We start from the raw sequence: 15,810 nt of genomic DNA, 5'->3' as shown, positions 1-15,810 counted from the left end.
ATAAAGTGCCCATGGACCAAGTGAAACTAACCCCTGTATCTGGTGTCAACTTTACATCTATTAGCAAACAGATAAAGGATGAAATAAATCTGTCTCTATTTGTAGGAAGTATGATCATTTATATAGAAAATACCAAGAAATCTACAAAATGCTCCTAGAACTAAAAAATGAGTTCAGATGATGTGAGAAAAACATACAGAAATAAATTATATTTCCAAATACTAGCAATGAACATGCGGACACTAAAATTAAAAATACAATACCATTAATAATAGGGGACATTATGCATGTGTGGAAGCAACAGATATATGGGAAATCTAGGTACCTTCCACTCAATTTTGTTAAGAACCTTAAATTTCTCTAAAAAATAAAATCTTAACTACAAAAAATAGCGCTTATAATTGCTTAAAACTATTTAGGTGTATGTACAATAAGATGTGCACAGAACTTATACAATAAAAATTATAGAAGACTATTATATTAACAAGCTCTTCAAAAGGGGAGAGAGCTACTGTAATGTATTATTCTAAAATTGATAAGGAAAGGCGAAAGAGCTAGAAAACATAAAACAAATTTGAAAAAGAACAATTAAGTGGGAAAATCAGTCCACTGATCTCAAGATTTAATATATAGGTACAGCAATCAAAACTGTGGTACTAGCAGAGGGACAGACACACAGATTGATGAAAAAGAACAGACAGCCCAGCAGTAACCCACAGAGATGTAGCTGACTTATTTTTTTTACAAAGTTGCAAAAACAATTAAATGGAGGAAAGATTGCTTTTCTATAAATGGTGCTGGAACAATTAGACAGACAAAAAAAAAAAGAAAATTAACTCTGACTGAAGTCTTCTTAAACAAAAATTAACTCTAAATGGATCATAGACTTAAATGTAAAATATGAAACCATAAAACTTTTAGAAAAAGTACAATACAAGTGAAAATATTTGGAATCTGAGACTAGTCAAAAATTCTTACATTTCACCCTAAAAAGATGATTCATAAAATGCAATATTGATAAATTGGACTTCACTCAAAATAAAACCTTTTGCTCTGTGAAATTACCTATTTAGAGGAAGAAAAAGGTAAGTTTGAAAGTGAAAGAAAATACTTGAAAACCACATATCTGACAAAGGAGGAGTATCTAAAATATAGAAAGAACTCTCAAAACTTAGCAGTGAAAAAGCAGACAATTCAATTAGAACAGGAGCCAAAGACATGAGGAGACATTTCACTGAAGGTTATACACAATCCAGAAGGGAGCACATGGAAAGATGTTCACCACCATTAGCAGTTAGGGAAATGCAAATTAAACAACTACACTTCTATCAGAATGGCTAAAATGAAAAATAGAGACAGAACCAAATGCTGGTGAGAATACAGCAAACTGGTCATTCATACGCTGTTGGTGGGAACGTAAAACAGTACAGCCTGTCGAGAAACCAGTTCGACAGTTTCTTTAAAAACTAGGCATGCAACTACCATAAAGCCAAGCAAGTGAATCTTAGACAGTTACTCAGAGAAATGAAATATAAATTCATAAAAACAAAGTCTACATAAATGTTAAATCAGCTTTATTTATAATAATTTAATCCAGTGTTCATAAATGAGCAAGCAAACTATGGTACCTCTATAATGTGGATACTAAGCAATAAAAAGGGATAAACTATTGATACATGAAACAACTTTGCTGAATCTCCAGGGAGCTAAAATGCTAAATGAAAAAAACCAAGTCCAAAAGGAAACACACATTATTATTCAGTTTACATAACTATATTATTCAGTTTACAAAATTATAGAAATGAGAACTGATCAGTGATTGTCAGAGGTTAGAGCCAGAGTGGGAGCAGGAAGGAAGTGGATTTGGCTATAAAGGGCAACATGAGGGATCCCTGAAGTGATGAAAATGTTCAATATTTTGACCATATCAATATTAATATACTGGTTGTGATTCTGTGCTATAGTTTTGCAAGATGTTACCATTGGGTAAACAGTACATGGGATCTCTATATTAGTGTGTAACTCCGTTTTAATGTAAAATTTCCTCAAAATAAATTTTTAAGTAAAAAAGTGCATTGGAGGTTAGGTACTGAAAAAACAAGGACTTAGAGTCTTCAAGAAGATAGCCCTCTATAAAAAAGTGTAGGCTAAAACAGGTGAAGGGACCCCAGTTGCACTCAGACTTTGACAATCCTTTCAGCCAAGACTGGTCAGAATTTTTTAATATGAAGGAACTTAAAAAAAAAAGGCAACTGAAATTCTATCCAAAGGAGTAGAAAGTGAAAAATGAAATAAGTGAGTTTTCAGCACTAGTTTTGGGGAAGAAAAAGACTGTTCTCTTTAAATCATGTCTCTGTAAGTTACTAATCAAAGACTATTCCTTCATCTCTAAAATGAGATAAAGTTGAGTTTCTCAAGATCAGCAAAATGTTAAATGTTTTGATACATACCAGGTATTTAATATGACATCAGATTCATGATAGTCATTTAGTAAACATAAATTCTCAACCATTACCACTTTGCTGAACTCCAAGATAGATCAAGATATCAAGAATGCCAGAAAATAAACCAAAATAATTGAACATTTCTGTGGTTATAGTTTAGGTAAAGTAAAATTAAGGATTATTTCAATTAAACTATTAGCACAATAATCTACCTGCTTTCATATTTCAGAAATTTATAACTTTCAATTCAAGTGAATGAAATCTGAAGGTTCCTAGACTTCACAAGTTATCTAATTTTCATACAAAATTTATTAATTTTAATACAAAGAAAATGTTTTATGCAAATAAATGCTTAATTTTAAGGTATATGTTTAATTAGAAAAATATAACTTTAAAAGGCTTCAGGTTTTTTTCTAAAATATATTGTATTATATAACAAAACATGATCATTATGAAAAAAAGTAAAATGATCTTTAATGGACAGTAAAACTTGAACATCTTACCACTATTATTATTGGAGAAGAGGCAAGACAAGTTTATAAGTATATGTAAGTATATGTCAGCTTTATTATGCTATTATTTGTTCTTCTTAATTAAAGATTCAGACACAAAGACAATGTACTTTATAGATATATATTTTTTTCTTTTATTGAAATATAGTTGCTCTACAATATAAATTACAGGTGTATACTATAGTGATTCACGATTTTTAAAGGTTATACTCCATTTATAGTTATAAAATATTGACTATATTCTCTGTGCTGTAAATGTATTCTTGTAGCTTATTTTAAACCTGATAGTTGAAACTCTTCTGCCCCTGTCCCTAAGTTACTTCTCCCCTCTTCCCTTGACTCATTGGTAACCACTAATTTGTTTTCTGTATCTGTGAGTCTGCTTCTTTTCTGTTATATTCACTAGTTTGTTGTATTTTTCAGATTTCACATATAAGTGATATAACACCATTTTTGTCTCTGTCTGACTTAACTTAGCATAATGCCCTCCAAATTCATCCACGTTGCTGCAAATGGCAAAATTTAATTTTTTTCTATGGCTGAGTAGTATTCCATTGTGTGTGTATATATACATGTGTGTATATATATATATATACACATACATATACATGTACATATATATACACACACACATATACACATTACATACATACACAAATATATATACATATGTACTGCATCTTCTTTATCTGTTCATCTGTTGAAGGACACTTCAGTTACTTCCATATATTATCAATTGTAAATAATGCTGCTATAAACACTGGGGTACATATATCTTTTCGAATCAGTGCTTCTGTTTTTAGTTTTTTTTTTTCAGGTGTATACCCAGGAGTGAACTTGCTGGGTCATGTCGTAGTCCTGTTTTTTGGTTTTTTGAAAAACTTCCATACTGCTTTAGACAGTGGCTGCACCAATTTACATTTCCACCAACAGTGTACAAGGGTTCTCTTTTTTCCACATTCTCACCATTTGTGTTTGTGTTCTTTTTGATGATAGCCATTCTGACAGATGTGAAGTGATAATCTCATTGTGGTCATGATTTGCGTCATCCTGATGATTAGCGATGTTGAGCATCTTTTCATCCACCTATTGGCCATCTGCATCTCCTCTGTGGAAAAATATCTATTTAGGTCTTCTGCCCATTTTTTAAATTGGGGTTTTTTTTTTGATGTTAAGTTGTGTGAATTGTTTATATATGTTGGATATTAACCTTATATAGGTCAGATCATTTGCAAGTATTTCTCCCATTTAGTAGGTTGTATTTTCATTTTGTGTATGGTTTCCTTTGCTGTGCAAAAACTTTAAAGTTTGATTAGTTCCCATTTGTTTATTTTTGCTTTTAATTTCTTTGATTTAGCAGACAGATCCAAAAAATATTGCTGTGATTTATGTCAAAGAGTGTTCTGTCTATATTTTATCTAGGAGTTTTATAAGATCCAGTCTTACATTTAGGTCATTAGTTCATTTTGAGTTTATTTTTATATATGGTGTTACAGAATGTTCTAATTTTATTCCTTTACATGTAGCTGTCCAGTTTTCCCAGCACCACTTATTGCAGAGATTGTCTTTTCCCCATGGTATATTCTTGCCTCCTTTGTCATAGATTAATTGACCATTAATATGTGGGTTTATTTCTGGGATTCCTACTTTGCTCCATTGATCTATGTGTCTGTTTTGGGCCAGTATTACACTGTTTTGATTTCTGTAGCTTTGTAGTATAGTCTGAAGTCAGGGAGTGTGATTCCTCCAGCTCTGATTCATCCATGAAATAAACATTCCATGTGATTCATCCATGGAATAAATCCCACTTGACCATGGTATATAATTCTTTTAATGTATTGTTGGATTCTGTTTGCTGGTATTTGTTGAGGATTTTTGCATCTATGTTCATCAGTGATATTGGCCTATAATTTTCTTTTCTGTGATATATTTGTCTGATTCTGCTGTCAGAGTGATGCTGGTCTCATAGCATAATATCTTTAATTAGAAAAATTTACATGCCATTAAATAGGTTGAAATATTTTTGTAAAATTTAATGGGTTGATTTCAAAGCAAATTAAATATTTCTAAACTATTATCATTATTTTGTCAAAGTCATTTACCATAACTTACTTTTAGTACTTTATAGTTTAATGATGACCAAATACATAGTGCTTAAAATTTGCAAATAAATGGTATATATTTTTATTAGATGTGAAAACCAAAGTCATTTTCATTATTACACAAAATTTAAAAAGTGCTTTAATTTACTAAAAAAAATTGTCCTTGTTTATGATGTGTTTGCATTTTGAAACAGGATTTTTATTTTTTTATGATTTTATTCAAATATTTTCTATTAATTATATTATCTGTAGGAAAATATGTTACTTATAATGAAATTTAATTCTAATTTATTCAACATTGTGCTTTAAAATGTGTGAGAGAATTCAATATCTTTATTGAAATATTTTATAAGTTATATAATAAAGTATCTTTTCTCAGTATTATAATTTTTGATGTTATATGCCAAATTATAATTGGAAATGCCATTTAAGATCATACATTTTGTTAGTATACAACTAAGTGTTGTAAAGAGGAAATAATTACCTCACGTTTAACTACTCATTTATTCTAAAAAATTATGAGGATATTGAGTATGCAGAGTTCAGTATTTATGAGGAAGAAAAGAAGTTGAAGTAAAGTTCTTATTTGCCTAAAAATGAATACTCTATTGTGGTTCAGTAGGATTAATGTCATTTTAAAGTGAAGGTTACTAGAGTTTTACATTGCTTTTTTTTTTTTTAAGTTTAATCAGTTTGCTGTTTGGTTTAACAATCCCCTCAGGTGTAATTGGATTCAGTGTCATAAAACTGTTTTTCCTGTATGAATTTGTGAATAAATCACATCCCTCACTACTTTGTGAGGTCCATTTAGTACACACTTGGTAAAAAGACAATGTTTTTCCAAGAAGATGAAGACATATTGTAGCCGTTTGTCTGCCATAAGGTTTAAACCCAACAGCAATTTATAGCAGATTTTTTTTCTTCTTTTTTGGAAGCACAGTGTAGTCAAGCATTAAATGTATAGTTAACAGATATCCAATAGTCACAAGAGACTTGACAACTTAAATTACTTAGTTATAATGAAGATAAATAGCAATCTAAACATAGGCATATATTGTACCATGCAATGCAATTGACTCTAATGTTGTTGCCAGGCAACTTCCCAGGGCAGATTAAAATTACTTCCTATAATTTGATGCTTTAAAGACACACATACACACACACATACACACACGTTTGTAGGAATGACCAAAGCTCCGGCGTTTATAAAATAGTGTGACCATAAAATGTATTTGAATATACACGTGGATGACATCAAAATGAATTTCTATTTTATAAAATATATGCTTCATAGTGTGAGCCTTTAATAAAAATATGACTTATCATAGACTTTCACTCACAATATATTTAAGGAGTGAAAATATTTATTTTCTGGAATGAAGTGAATGTTCCTAGGGGATTTATATCACTGAGGAGATTGTAGTGAAACAAAGATCAACTAGAACAAAATAAAGTAACTTTTTTTCTAATCATTCATATAACTGGAATAAACAAAATGGTATTACACAGTAAACAGTATACTAACATGTCTTCTTGCATATCTGAGATTTTTACTTTTTTATAATTTTATTTTAAATATTTTTTTCTTTCTTAATTGGTCTATCATAGCTGTATTTTCTTTCTGAAATTCACATATATAGTCTATCATTGAAGGAAGAATTTTAACGAATTTTGGTAGGCAGGGATATATAAAAAATAAATTCTGTAATATTTGACTGTCAGCAAATCAAGCTTATTAAACTATTTTTTTCTTTCTTTCTCTCTGAAGAACCATCTGGGTTGGTCTCACTATTTAGTTTGTTATTCAAAAGGAAAGAGAACTCATATTCCCAGAATAAAATGTTCACCTTAGACCTTTGATAATTTCTGCTGTCCTCTAAACAGTGTCAACCTATTTTTTTTCCAAGTTTCAGAAACTTCTTGCAAAATGGTTTATGGTTATCTAGGTTCAGCCATTCAATGACTTTTTGCAAAGATCAGGAAGAGATTTCAGATATTTTCATTCTAAAATATTTTCCTCTGATACCCACCAGTGTTTTCACTGGTTGGGCTGGAGCAGAGTGGTAGGGAAGACTGGGCTAAGCTTATAAATAGATACACTAAATATGTAAGAAAGCAAGTGAGAGCAACAGGTTCTATCTACTTCATTCCACTGCTCTGTAACAAACTCTAAATTCTACAATACTCCATTCCATTAAGTCACTTTATTTCTAGAAATCAGTTAATACAAATATTAATGAAGAATAACTATAAGTTTATTCATTGGGTCAAACAAATTTATCTAAGAAATACTATGTTCTAGTAATTGTGCTAGATACTAGAAATAACAGCAGCAGCAATAATATGCCATGATAGAAGCAACTAAAGTATCTAAAATCAAGAGAGGAATAATAATAATAATAATGCAAATTAGCATTTACAGAATCTTGGTCTGTTCTGGGCAGTTACAATCTTTATATGTAATGGATTATTTCATCATTACAACAACCCCTTAAAAGTTATTGTGATTATTCCTAATTTATAGGCAAGAAAACTGGGGCACAAACATTTAAAATTTAAAGCAAAACCGCAGAATGGCAGACCTAAGGCATAAATGTAAGTTATTTTATTTCAGAGTATATTATGTTAGGCAATGAATTTTTTAAATGCATTTGTATAAAACATTTTAGTCATGATATGTGCCTGCTCCTATTTCTGTTTACATAGATGACTGTTTATAACGATGTGTGAGATGCATTAAAGATCTAGAATAGAGGCAGAGATGAGCTGTGGATCCATTCTAAGAGCCCAGATATAAGTTAGAGTATTTAAAAAAAGAAGTACTTGGAATAAGCATAGAGGGATTGTGGATCAACTGTAGTCATTTCACAGACAGAACAGAAATTTATATGGGAGGTGCTGCTGAGGAAGAGGAAACCTTGAAGGGTGACATGACTTTTCTAGGTTTTGGCCAAAACACTCAGTGAAAAGGTAGTAACAATAATTTGAGAAAAAGTAGATAAAATCGATAAACTTCTGGCCAAACTCACAAAGAAGAAAAAAGAGCACAAATAAGTAAAATAAGAAAGGAAAATGGAGAAATTACAACAAATAACATAGAAATACAGAATATCATATGAGAGTATTATGAAAAACTTTATGGAAACAAAATGGATAACCTAGAGGAGATGGACAAGTTTCTGGAAACATACAGTCCACCAAGACTGAACCAAAAAGAAACTGACCACTTGAACAAACTGATCACTAGAAATGAAATCGAATTAGCAATAAAAAATCTCCCTACAAATAAAAGCCCAGGACTGGACGGCTTCATTAGGGAATTCTACCAAACATACAAAGAAGAGCTCATACCAGTCCTTCTCAAACTCTTCCAGAAGATTTAAAAGGAGGGAAAGTCCCAAACTCATTCTATGAAGCCACCATCACCCTGATACCAAAACCAGGCAAAGACACTACAAAAAAAGAGAATTATAGGCCAATATCACTGACGAATATAGATGCAAAATCCTTACCAAAATATTAGCAAACAGAATCCAACAGCACATAAAAAAGATTATACATCATGATCAAGTGGGGTTCATCCCAGGGACACAAGGGTGATTCAACATACACAAATCAATCAATGTAATATATCACATCAACAAGAGAAAGGACAAAAACCACATGATCATCTCAATAGATGCACAAAAAGCATTTGATAAAATTCAACACTCATTTACGAGAAAAACTTTCACCAAAGTGGGTATAGAGGGAACATATCTCAACATAATAAAGCTATACATGACAGACCTACAGCCAGCATAGTACTCAATGGTGAAAAACTCTAAAGCTTCCCACTAAAATCCGGGACAAGACAAGGCTGCCCACTATCACCACTCCTATTCAACATAGTCCTGGAAGTCCTAGCCATGGCAATCAAGCAAGAGAGAAATAAAAGGGATCCAAATTGGAAAAGAAGAGGTAAAAGTGTCACTCTATGCAGATGACATGATACTATATATAGAAAACCCTAAAAGGTCCATACAAAAACTACTAGAACTAATTGAAGAATTCAGCAAGGTAGCAGGTTACAAGATTAACATTCAAAAATCAGTTGCATTTCTTTATAATAATGATGAACCAACAGAAAAAGAAAGTAAAGAAACAATCCCCTTTAAAATAGCACCCAAAGTAATAAAATACCTAGGAATAAATCTAACCAAGGAGGTGAAAGACTTATATACGGAAAACTATAAAACACTGATTAAGGAAATTAAAGAAGACTTAAAAAAATGGAAAGATATCCCATGCTCCTGGATTAGAAGAATCAATATTGTTAAAATGGTCATACTTTCCAAGGCAATCTACAGATTTAATGCAATCCATATCAAATTACCCAGAACATATTTCACAGAACTAGAAAAAATCATAATAAAATTTATATGTAACCACAAAAGACCTAGAATTGCCAAAGCATTACTGAAGAGAAAGAAAGAGGCTGGAGGAATAACTCTCCTAGACTTCAGACAATACTACAGAGCTCTAGTCATCAAGACAGCATGGTATTGGTACAAAAACAGATATATGGACCAATGGAATAGAACAGAGAGCCCAGAAATGAACCCACAAACTTTTGGTCAACTAATCTTCAACAAGGGAGGCAAGAATATACAATGGAATAAAGACAGTCTCTTCAGCAAATGGTGTTGGGAAAACTGGACAGCAGCATGTAAATCAATGAAGCTAGAACACTCCCTTACACCACACACAAAAATAAACTCAAAATGGATCAAAGACTTAAACATAAGACAAGATACAATAAACCTCCTAGAAGAAAACATAGACAAAACATTATCTGATATACATCTCAAAAATGTTGTCCTAGGGCAGTCTACCCAAGCAATAGAAATAAAAGCAAGAATAAACAAATGGGACCCAATGAAACTTACAAGCTTCTGCACAGCAAGGAAACCATAAGTAAAACAAAACGAAAACCTACGGAATGGGAGAAGATTTTTGCAAATGATGAAACCAACAAAGGCTTGATCTCCAGAATATATAAGCAGCTCATATGACATATTAAGAAAAAAACAAACAACCCAATCAAAAAATGGACAGAAGACCTAAATAAGCAATTCTCCAAGAAAGAAATACAAATGATCAATAGACACATGAAAAAATGTTCAATATCATGAATTATCAGAGAAATGCAAATCAAAACTACAATGAGGTATCACATCATACCAGTCAGAATGGCCATCATTCAAAAGTCCACAAATGACAAATGCTGGAGAGGCTGTGGAGAAAAGGGAACCCTCCTAACACTGCTGGTGGGAATGCAGTTTGGTGCAGCCACTGTGGAAAACAGTATGGAGATTCCTCAAAAGACTAGGAATAGATTTACCATATGACCCAGTAATCCCGCTCCTGGGCATATATCCAGAAGGAACCTTATTTCAGAAAGACACCTGCACCCCAATGTTCATAGCAGCACTATTTACAATAGCCAAGAAATGGAAACAGCCTACATGTCCATTGACAGATGACTGGATAAAGAAGATGTGGTATATTTATACAATGGAATACTATGCAGCCATAAAAAACAATGTAACACCATTTGCAGCAACATGGATGTTCCTGGAGAATGTCATTCTAAGTGAAGTAAGCCAGAAAGAGAAAGAAAAATAGAGATTGCTCATATGTGGAATCAAAAAATAAAAAATAAAAAAACATAAATACAAAACAGAAACAGACTCATAGACATAGAATACAAACTTGTGGTTGCCAAGGGGGTAGGGGGTGGGAAGGGACAGACTGGGATTTCAAAATTTGTAGATACCAACAGGCATATGAAGAACAAATAAACAAGATTATACTACATAGCACAGAGAAATATATACAAGATCTTGTGGTAGCTCACAGCAAAACAAAATGTGACAATGAATATATATGTGTTCATGTATAACTTGAAAAATTGTGCTCTACACTGGAATTTGACACATTATAAAATGACTATAACTCAATAAAAAAAGTTAAAAAAAAAAGAATTTGACACAACATTGTGAAATGACTATAACTCAATTAAAAATGTTTTAAAAAAAGGTAATAACAAGAAGCAAAAAATGATGGTTCAGAGGAAAATGAATGAAATGAAATGTTAGGCCTGAAGGTTAAGATCCATTACAACCTAAACCCAAGGCTCTGGAACCAGAAGAGCATACATAGCAAGAAATGCCAGTTTGCAAATAACAAAATAATGGAATTATGTTGTAAATAAGGTCAGAAGGGATGAGATCTATTCCCTGAAAGGTATGGATTGTAGATGAAGGTTGGGTGAAAGCTCTCTTCTGAGAGCTTTTGTCAGTGTAATAGAAAAAGAGGAGGTAGCTGTAACATAGGAGACGGGGGATACTGGAGCAGATCAGAGATGTTATAAAAGATTTACGAGAGTGACTTTTCATGGAAAATGTGGTAATACTGTAATGGCACACCAAGAGCCCACCTAATTTAATGCTCATGAACTGACCATGAAGCCAGTCAGCAAGGGAGTATGATTTTCTTCTGCCATCTTCAGCTTCCCAGGTATAGACAGGAGAGTGGATTTAAGCTGGTTGGAACTCAGCCTAGTTAGTATAATGGGAGTGGTGAGAAGTAAGGAGGAGGAATGGAGGGGGGAGGTGGGTAAGAGAGAGACAGACAGAGAGATGGAGAGAAATTTTACTTCAGTAACATTTATTATTAAACAAAACTGCACATAATATATAGTAACAGAAGGTTTTAACTGTCTAGAAAAAGAAAGCATTTCAAGGAGGACCCTTTTCAAAAAAAATGCTCAAGTAAACTCAAAGATTTTTTTTTAAGTTTCTACTATAATACATAAGGGAAAATCTGAATACAGTACACTAAGACAAGAGATAGAAAAAGGTAAAATGAAAAATTTGTTAGACAGTTTCTATGCATCTAAATTACTTTAAAGAATTAAGACCTTGAATTAAATTGACTATTGTGAGAAATAAACCTGGAGATTCTAAGAATGGATTTTAATTAGCATTAAACAAATTCTCAGACCAGGAAATCAATATACTGTACAGAAAAATAGATTCTTGCTTTTTCAATATTCCCCTCATGAATCTAGTGTTTACAATAATACACTAGTTCAGCAAAATGTAGCAAGTTAATCCTATTCTCGTAAGAATAATTCCAAACCCAAGAGCATCCTTTATAAAATGCTAGGCACATATTAGCTACCTTTTATTGATTTCAAAGACATATGAATTGTCAGGAAAATCCCATTTTTTAGAGCTAGAACAAGATTTCTTTAACTGTGGGTGTTTTAAAACAATCATTAGTCACTTTTTTGAGCCAAAATAAATTGGGTCCATGTTGAAGATCTATAATCCTAATCATGGTGTCTTCTCTGGCTTTTCTAACTATGTACTTTAATGGCTGACTGCTCAATGGGAGATTCCATGTCCTGCTACAAGTGTACTTGCTATAGGGCTGTTTCACTTTGAACCAGATGGGGAGAACTGCTTATTAATTAAAGCCACTTTTCCCAAACAGACATTTCCCTAATTTAATCAGTAAAGTAGTAGCTACTTGAAGCTGAATTCTGTGTAATAAACGATTGTTCATTTTATAGGCCAAATGCCCCTTCTCCTCGCAAAGCAAATTTAACCCATAATGTGACTGAGCCCTATTTGTACTGCTCATATAAGAATTTATAACAAAAATCTATCACAAGATGAATCTTGAGTTTCATTTGGTGATGCCAGACAAATCTCTCTTTTCTTTACTTTCTCCCACCCCAGCAGCGGCAATGGACAGGTAAGCTATGGGGAAATTGTGGGCGGGGGGGTGGGGAAGAAATGGATAAGAGGCAAAGTGGAACCAGAACTCCAGAACTCCAGGGACTTGTTTATTCTTTTTATCTAGCAAAAAAAAAAAAAAAAAAAAAAAAGTCACCGCATCAGCAAACCTGAATTACAGAAGGGAGCTCAGTCATTTTCTGGTGCTCTAATTGGGCAAAATGTGTAACAGTTCCTTGAATGACATGGATATCAGACTTTTCCTCAGTTGTCCTTATTTCACATGTACTGACATTCACGGTATACTAGTGTTATGCTAATAACTACACATACAAAGATAACTACAGCATTATGCCTGTTGGGGGAGGCGAGAATGAAGAGAGGTGATGACCAGGTAGAGGCATATAAACACGTAAACCTATAGCATATTTAAGAAGTGATGGAGCAGGTTTGGAGTGGTAGACAAGCACCAAAGTATTTAAGATCTTGATGACAATCTAAGTTTGAATTTTGGTCCCAATAAGGGGAGATCATAAGTAACTGAAGATATTTATAGTCAAGGGATGATAAAGCTAATATTTAAGTTTTAGAAAAATCATCCAGGTAAGACAGTGAGAGGACTTGCGGAGATACAAAACTTTGAGGTAAGGAACCTATTACAGCAGTCAACAAAGAATAAGATGAAGGCAAAAGGGAGAGAAGAAGTGAGAGTGGGTAGGTAGTTTGAGTTAAATTGTGGTGATATAGATGATAGAGAAGAGGATGCATTTGAGAGATACTTCAAAGTATAAATAACAAGTTAGAGGAATAATTACAAATAACCTGATATTAAGAGAATAGGTCAGGGCTGAAGAAAACTCTGAAAGTGGATATGAATCTTTCAGTAAAAAAATACAAATGCTGGAAGAAGAGGATTAAGGACTGTAACTCTAACATGCTCTGACATTTAAAAAGAATTCAAAGGAGACTTCACAGGATTCTTAGAAAGAATATCCAGAGAGGCAAAAGGGAAACTCACCGAAGAATGAAGGTGTCAGTATGACAAATATTTAAAATCATACTCAAATATGCACTGAAATGTAGCAAATGTCAATCATCAGTGATCTTTGTCATAGCAGTTTCAGTAGAGTTTTGGAGCTTAAACCCCAATCGTACAAATAGGATTTGAGAAAATATAATCGGGTGAAAATCATTCTTAAAAAATACTAGGCCTAGGAAAGAGAATGAAACAGAATGCTCTTTAGAGTGAAAAATAGACTCACAGGAGGGACATTTTTACTTTTCTTGGTATTGAGAGATATGTGTACCAATATGTAGGCTAAGGGCAAAAAAGTCCAGGAAAGAGAGATAGATAATGAAAGCATTTTGCCAGGTTTTGGGACAGGGGGGTTACTAGATTAAACCTTGTAGAATCACAAAAACAAAAAATACGGGTGTTGTTGACACAGTGCTTGATGAATAGACAAGGAGTGCAGCCAGGAAAAGACTGAGAGCCTGGGAGAAGGAAGGAACAAGAAAAAACATGCTCAGTGTTAAGAGTTGAGTGGTGACTCCCCAAAAGACATGTTAAAGCCCGAATCCTAAACTCTGGTACCTGTGAATGTGACCTTATTTGGAAGTAGAGTTTTTGCAGAGATAATCAAGTTAAGATGAGGTCCTTAGGGTCCTAATCCCGTATGACTGGTGTCATAAGAAGGAGAAATTCAGGCATAGGCAGCCTCACTGGGAAGACCATGTGAAGACAGAGAAACACAGGGAGAAGATGGTCTTACCACAATGGAGGCTGAGATTGGAGCACTGCATCTATCAGCCAGGAGAGCCGAGAACTGCAGGCAAACACCAGAAAGCCAGAAGTGAGCAAGTATTCTCCCCTACAGGTTTCAGAGGAAGCACAGCCTTGCCAGTATCTTGATTTCAGACTTTTCAGCCCTCAGAACCATGTGCCAATACATTTCTGTTCTTTTAAGCTGCCTAATTTGTGGTGTTAATATAGTGGCCTTGTACTATACTTTGATTTTGTTTGATAGTTATCATAAAAAATCTGTATGGATCAATTAGCTTTTAGAATGCAGAGGAAACTCATCAGTGACCTAGCCTTAAAACATTCTTTATTTTGTTTTTCATAATTGGTTGGTTTACAATACAAATGACAACAATATGAATAAGTGACTTAGAAAACCCTTTACAGAGCTCAATCTTAAAAATAAATCTTTTACTGACTTTCATTAAATTATCCAATGACCATTGTGTTCTCAAATGTTGAAAGAGCCTGAATTTTCAATGGTTTCAGGCTGAAGTATGCTTTGTTAAAGTAAACAGTCATCTGTTGATGGATATTTAGGTTGCTTCCATGTCTTGGCTATTGAATATAGTGCTGCTATGAAGATTGAGGTGTATGTACCTTTTAGAATTAGAGTTCCCTCTGGATTTATGTCCAGGAATGGGATTGCTGGATCATATGGCTGTATAAAGAAGTTGTGGTATATTTATACAATGGAATATTACTCAGACACCAAAAGAATAAAATAATGCCATTTGCAGCAACATGGATGGACCTGGAGATCATCATTCTAAATGAAGTAAGCCAGAAAGAGAAAGGAAAATACCATATGATATCACTCATATGTAAAATCTAAAAAAAGAAGAAGGAGGACACAAATGAACTCATCTACAAAACAGAAATAAACTCACAACATAGTAAACAATTTTATGGTTACCAGGAGAAAGGGGATGGGAAGGGATAAATCTGGGAGTTCGAGATTTGCAAATATTAACTACTGTACATAAAAATAGTAAAAAACAAATTTCTTCTGTAAAGTACAGGGAACTATATTGTATAGTATATATATATATACTATATATCTTGTAACAACCTTTAATAAAAAAGAATATGAAAATAAATGTGTGTGTGTATATATATATATGTATATATACACATATATATAAAATACATGACTGGGACATT

At 33.0% G+C, this 15,810-nt stretch overlaps 1 long non-coding RNA gene across 1 annotated transcript in view; it reads right to left on the bottom strand.

Annotated features, from left to right (window-relative positions):
• The window catches only part of LOC116667745, a 313,588-nt gene that overhangs the window by 37,775 nt on the left and 260,003 nt on the right, over nt 1-15,810 (bottom strand). The window lies entirely within an intron of this gene.

Source organism: Camelus ferus, chromosome 12 (genome assembly GCF_009834535.1).
Source record: "Camelus ferus isolate YT-003-E chromosome 12, BCGSAC_Cfer_1.0, whole genome shotgun sequence".
Lineage (NCBI taxonomy): Eukaryota > Metazoa > Chordata > Mammalia > Artiodactyla > Camelidae > Camelus > Camelus ferus.
This window is presented reverse-complemented; position numbering and strand designations above follow the sequence as displayed.